The sequence below is a fragment of the Halyomorpha halys genome, unplaced genomic scaffold (genome assembly GCF_000696795.3).
Source record: "Halyomorpha halys isolate HHAL.00 unplaced genomic scaffold, Hhal_1.1 Scaffold916.1, whole genome shotgun sequence".
Lineage (NCBI taxonomy): Eukaryota > Metazoa > Arthropoda > Insecta > Hemiptera > Pentatomidae > Halyomorpha > Halyomorpha halys.
In genome coordinates this window covers 554,886-561,517 of record NW_027108073.1, presented here as the reverse complement: position 1 = coordinate 561,517, position 6,632 = coordinate 554,886, and positions in this window count along the sequence as shown.

The following is a 6,632-nucleotide window of genomic DNA, read 5'->3' as shown; positions in this document are numbered from 1 at the left end:
TATTGAAATAAATATGTAATTATCAAAATAAAATATCGATATTCTATTTTTAAATTTTCTTCAATAAAACAATTATATTTTAGTTAATATTTTTTATGTTTATGATATGGTTGTCGTGGTGTTGCTTTTTTTCATAGTTATTAAGAGTTTCTTATGTATTTTGATAAGGTATGATGTAATGATGTAAGTCTTCCAATATCAGGCTATGGTATCATTTTATAATTATTATTACTTTAATTCTTTAAATTTTCGATATCGATATTTTAAAATATCGATATTTTAGGTCCGATATAATATCGATATCGATATTGCTATCCGATATCGATATCGATACCGATATCGATATTTTTCTTTCGATATCCCATCCCTACTTCCAACCCATTAATGGACCTCAAAATTTTTTAATAATTTATTTATTGTTATTTACAGCTGTATAAAAATATATACAAGTAAATTTGCTATAGGTGAGATAGTGACATGAAACAAACATGTAGAGAATCTACCCATTGATAGAACTCCAATAACATTTCTAGAAGAGATGATCTTGAGGCTATCTTCTTTTCAGATGCCTAGGATGATTATTAGGTACTGAAGGAGAAGCCAGGTTAGAAGCAAGTGGATTTGGGTGGTTGGGAAGTTTATCATGGAAGGAGTGGTATCTGGTTTTGGCCAAATCGGCAACATATGAGACATTGAGGTCCTGATGGATGACTTGATTTGTGAGAAAGTAAGGAGCGTAAAGGATTTTGGACTGTAAGGATTGGATTCGGGAGGAATTTGATGGTTTAGTGGAGCCCCAAAGTTCAACTCTGTAAATCCAGGTAGACCTTATAATAATCTTTTGTAATGGATTGTCAATTTGGACCGTTTGTCTAGTAAATGTTATAATAGTTTGGATTCGAGGAGCAGTCTCCTGTCTTTTCAGTCTTGTATGAGGATTCCTTGTCAAATAAAATAAAATATGTCCAAGAAGTTGAAATAAATGGATGTGTGTGGTTTCAAAGTCTTAATAGTTTTATACACAGCTCCAATGAATACCTATATATGAAATCATATATATAAGAGAAAGTATTGTACCAAATTTTAAATTCAAGTTTTTGACGGAGACACATTTCAGTTTCTTTTGAGTCCAAATAACTAAGCCTCCTAAATTGTTGATAGTGCGTGTGTGCCTGCGTCGTTATAAGCTGACATTTCTTATCTATGGGAAGGTGTATGCTGTGAATGCAAATTTTTCCTTAAAATCGACTTACAGGAAGTGCTATTTATAGAATCGATTTTCTCAATAACGGCTTTAACGATTTTTGTTGAACTCGGTACATAAATTAAAAATAAGGTGATCTTTAATTTGAGATAGGTATTAGCCTTATTTGAATAGGTTAATAGGGGTGAATTGCGGATTTTTCAAAAAATCTTCCCCTAACGCACCTTTAATTATGTTTATTTGAAAACATTGCTCATCCCACATTATTACTAGTTATTAAAAATGGATAAATATAAACTATGAAAGGATTTGATAATTGACTTAAGGAGATAAAAAGAAAAATTTTTTTTTTCATATTTAAAACACATTTGGGAGATAAGAATAGTGATATAGACGTATTATATATCGTTGGAAAGCCAAATATTTTATAAAATATTATAATTAAGATATAATATATTGGAAAATTACGAGAAACACATAAAAAAAATAGTGCAAGAGCCAGGAAGAAAAAAAGGCAGTTATCTATCCCCAATTTTTGGTTACTTTAATAAAAACTATGTATGATTACTATTCAAAACTGATGAGTTTGCCAAGTATAGGTAGGGGGAATAAAAAATAGTGGCTGTTTCAAAACATTATTTTTTCATTCAGACCTTTATAACTTAAAAACTACCAATAACACTAGAAAATTTAAAAGAACATTATTTAAAAAAGAGTGATTTTTCTGAAATATTAGCCCTAATAAAGCTATTTACGTCCAATAGTTTTCCAGTATAGCCTTTTAAAAAGCAACATTTCATAAAATGTACTGAATTATCAGTAGTTAGTTAATTTATGTGGAGAAATCTATACCTCAGGACCTATGTGACGTACAGATGTCTATTACCAATCAAATTAAAGCTAGTTTAATGTGCTAAAAAGTACTTTATTTTGTTCGTATAAAATGTTGGATTTTTGAAAAATATATTTCTAGACCCATAGGACGCACATATGTCTGCCAACTCTCAAAATAAAGGAAATTTAACTTACTATAAAGTAGTTTATGACACGTATCTTCGTAGGTGTAGTAGTTTTTATGATATTCACATATGAATATAAATTTGGCAAATGAAAATTTGTCTGAACAACTATAAATCAATTTATTTTAGCAAATATCATTAAAACTACTACTCCTACGAAAATAAATTTCATAAACTACTTTATAGCTTATTAAACTAGCTTTAATTTGAGTGCTAATAGACATCTGTACGTCACATAGTTCCTGAGATATAGATTTCTCAAAATAAATTAACTAATTACTGATATTTCAGTACATTTTTATGAAATGTTGCTTTTTAAAAGGCTATATCTGGAAAACTATTGGACGTAAATAGCTCTATTAAGGCTAACATTTCAGCGAATTTACTCTTCTTTAAATAATGTGCTTTTATATTTTTTAATGTTGTTGGTAGTTTTTAAGATATAGAACTCCTAACAAAAAATAATTATTTTTAACGTTTAGAAACAGCCACCATTTTTTATTCCCCTAACCTATACTTGGCATAATCATCAATTTTGACTATTAATTATACCTATTTATAATTAATTTTATATTAACTAAGTAAGTAATTAAGTCAATCAAGTAATCAAAAATTGGGGTGAAATAACTGCCTTTTTTCTCCTCTCGAGCTCCTGTACTAAAAGGTCTGAGGGCGCAGGTGCAAGGGGTTTTCCGTCGCGAAAGCCTGATAACGTTTTGTCATCATAATTATTTAATGACCAAATTTAAATTTCATTCCCATATCACAGCCTTCGAAGAATGGTGTCGTAATTGGAGGATTAAAATAAATCCCATCATGTTGCTCTTACCCCTGTCGAACAGATCCGTTACCTTGGACTGCTTCTGGACAAACGATTAACTTGGAATCCTCACACAAGACTAAAAAGACAGGAAACAACACTTCGACCCCGACTATTACAGCGCTTATTTGACAAACGGTCTGAACTTCCAACTCATTACAAAAAACTGATCTGCATGACTGTAATAAGACCAAACTGGACTTGAGTTTCGGGCCTCCGCTAAACCTTTGAATTCCTCTCGTATCCAATCCTTACAATTCAAAATCCTCAATGCTCCTTACTTTGTCACAAATAAAACCATACCTAAAGACCTTAATGTTTCCAATATAACCGAACTGGCCCGAACCAGATATCATTCCTTCCATTATAAACTCCCTTACCTCCCAAACCCACTAGTTTCTACTCTTTCCTCTTCTCCATTCCTGACAATCCTCCGAGGCGCCTGAAAAGAAGATGGCCACAAGACCTTCTAATGTAAAAACGTCATTAGAGTGCTACCAATTGGTAGTTTCTCTACACGTCCGTATCACTCCATTATAACTGAGATCAAATTTACTGAATGTATAATATAATATAGAGTTGTAAATTTCAATAAAGATATATAAAAAAAAATCCACTTAAGCTCTATATGAGCCTTTCAGCTGGCAGTATAACTTCATAAAGATAGTCTTAGTATTTTCAATATTGATTCTATAACAGTTAAGCATTGAATGAATGTTTAAGAACAAATTGTAAATTTTTGTAAAATGCTATACTTTTGTTTTTGTTCTGAAACTAGCTAGAATTTATTTTAAATCAATCTAGGCTAGTAAGTGAAAAGTTCACTGGCCAGAATACGACGATTAACTTACAGAAATATCGTATTTTGGATCCTAAATTTTGCAAGACGGTTAATCCGTATACGATATCCAGATTCGCAAAGGTCTCTGGCCTGCTTTTAACGGAGGAAAGGACAGCGTATGCCCTCTGTGGTCGCAGTACACCTTCGCCGAAAACAAACAATGAAAAGTTATGTGACTTGCGCACCGGCCTAGATTTTTTTATTAATAGCTACTCCAGTAACCCACAAAGGACATCAATATATTACAAATATTTTAACATTATAAGCTTAAAATAAGTACATAGCGACCGAATTGAGGTAGGAATCATCAACACTATAATTAATAATATATCTATGATTTGCTTTAAAAGTTACATATCTTACAGCAAAAAATCGTATGCCAAAGAAAAGGAGTTGCTTTCTCTACCGTGTCTCTGTATTTCCCTCTGTAGACTATCACAAAGAAGACTGGAAAAGATTAGCCATGGATAAAACTGCCGCTAAAATTGTCTTGGATACAACCCTTATTCATGAATGAATAATCAATAAATAAATATCGTATCATGACGATTTTAGCTATTATTTTCATCTATAGCTAATTTTTGCCCAACCAAGGCTATAGTCTGCGGTACAATTTACGGAGTACGTCAAATCCAAAATGTACTTGATGTACCTTTTTTTGCAAGTTTTGACGTCTGAGGCTGATGCCCTTCTCTCGTGTTATATTGTTTAAAATCTAAAAACTATGAAAGAGTAAATGAATATTATTTATCAAGTTTTCACAGTTACAGTTTATGAATTCTCAGAACATAAATGACGTTGAGAACACTACAATGGCGTATATGTAAATGCTTACTTTCTTAAGATATCGAAAAGTTTTGCGGAATTGCTCATGAATTTTTCTAAATAAGAGTAGTAAAAATCAGATGTTCCCTTAAGACTTCACATTTTAGTCACATTGGCGCCTCCAGAATGGTTTATAAAAATTGATCTACAATTTTTTCTATCAGATTATTCGTTTGGCGATGAGAAACATTTGAGCCGATTTATATTGGAGACCCTGTTCACATTTGAAATTATATATAATGATTTTGGCTTTATATACCATTTATTTTTATTTTTCACTCTTAAGTAAGAATTGAAATGTGTGCTGGAGTATTGAAGGAGCGATGCTGTCTGTTGCTCTTGATGAATATTCCCCTCCAACCTCTAGTGGATGGATCCTTCAGCCAACAGGGCTTTCGGCATAACATTACATTAGGAATCAAGTGCTGAATAAATTAATATTGATTCTATTTCTTCTGAGAGCATGATTTTATATTAACCGGGGAAGGACAAATACTGTTTGGGTTAATGATCTCTTCACACTTAGTAACTTTGAGGAGACGGAATGGATACAAAAATTTTTTGTTGGATATACACACACATATATATATTGTTTTTGTATCTTAAATCTATGTTATTTTTCATATTAATAAGTTTTGATTTATATAATTCTTTTATCACATAATAATCCTAAATGTAGCGAACGACATATTTATTTATTTTTTTTGCGTTCTAAAGGCTAAACCCTCTGTATCAAGAAACCTAAGACCGCCACATTGAGGCTACCAGTCTCAGGCGACCCCACGGGGAGATCAGCTCTCAGTTGCGTCTTCAATACTCTAAAAAAATTTAGAAATTTTAAATAACAATTATTTTCATAATTCCCTAATAATAAAAAAATAACATAAACAAAATTCAAACAATGAACAATGGCAAAATAGAAACAACACCCAACAACTTTTCGAACCTCATAAAGATTTTCAAATTTTGAACAAACCTTTGTTGCTTCATCATCTGCGCATTACTGTTGCATCTTTCATTGATAAAAAGTTTTTTGTTTACTTTTTAATTAGTTTGTTAAGATTCCGTCTCATTATTTTTTATTTTATGAAAGATTGTAATGTTTTCCTACATCGACCAATATTTTATAAGTAAAGTCATTTACTTTCACAATGACCATCGCAGACATTCTCAGTAATAGTGAATCATGCTTATCCCGTTACTTTCTCTTACCTATTTATAAAATATATATCATGGGGAAGAATTGAGGTCGTAGAAAAAATCGAACTCGGGTTTTCAACGAAAATCCACTTTTTATGGTCAGATATGCCTAAATAATCAGGTTTCTTAAAACGCCTTGTGTATAAACAGTCAGTCTAGCTCAAAAAAGAAAAAGTTGTAAGAAACGTAATTTACGTATTTAATTATATTTTTAAATAACTGTGACATTACAGAAAATTTACGCTTACCGAAACTGCACGTGAAAAGAGGTAATAGACATAATTTTATTTTTTATCCAAACAGAACTTTCTATCTATAAAATTTTTAGTTATAATCTTCTCTTCCCTCTTCCTGTTCCAGGGCAGTTGGAAGAATTACACTGCTATTTGGGGAAATATCGCCACATACCATTAAAATGTTGATATTATTTTCTAATGTTATACAAGCAATATAATTTGCATTCGATTTTACATTAAAGTTATAAAAGGAATTATTCATACATATATGGAGAGAAGATGGTTGGGATGCGGTCAGAAAATAACACCAATAAGTTGTAAGCACTTATTTAATATTGCCATCGTTTCGGCCAGGATTTCTAGCCTTCATCAGGGCTACTAGTAGGAAATCATAAATCTAAGTGGTAATAATGAGAAGATGGTTGAGGGTGCGGTTTGAAATTAACACCAATAAGTTGTAAAAACTTACCAAAAAGTTGTAATAGTG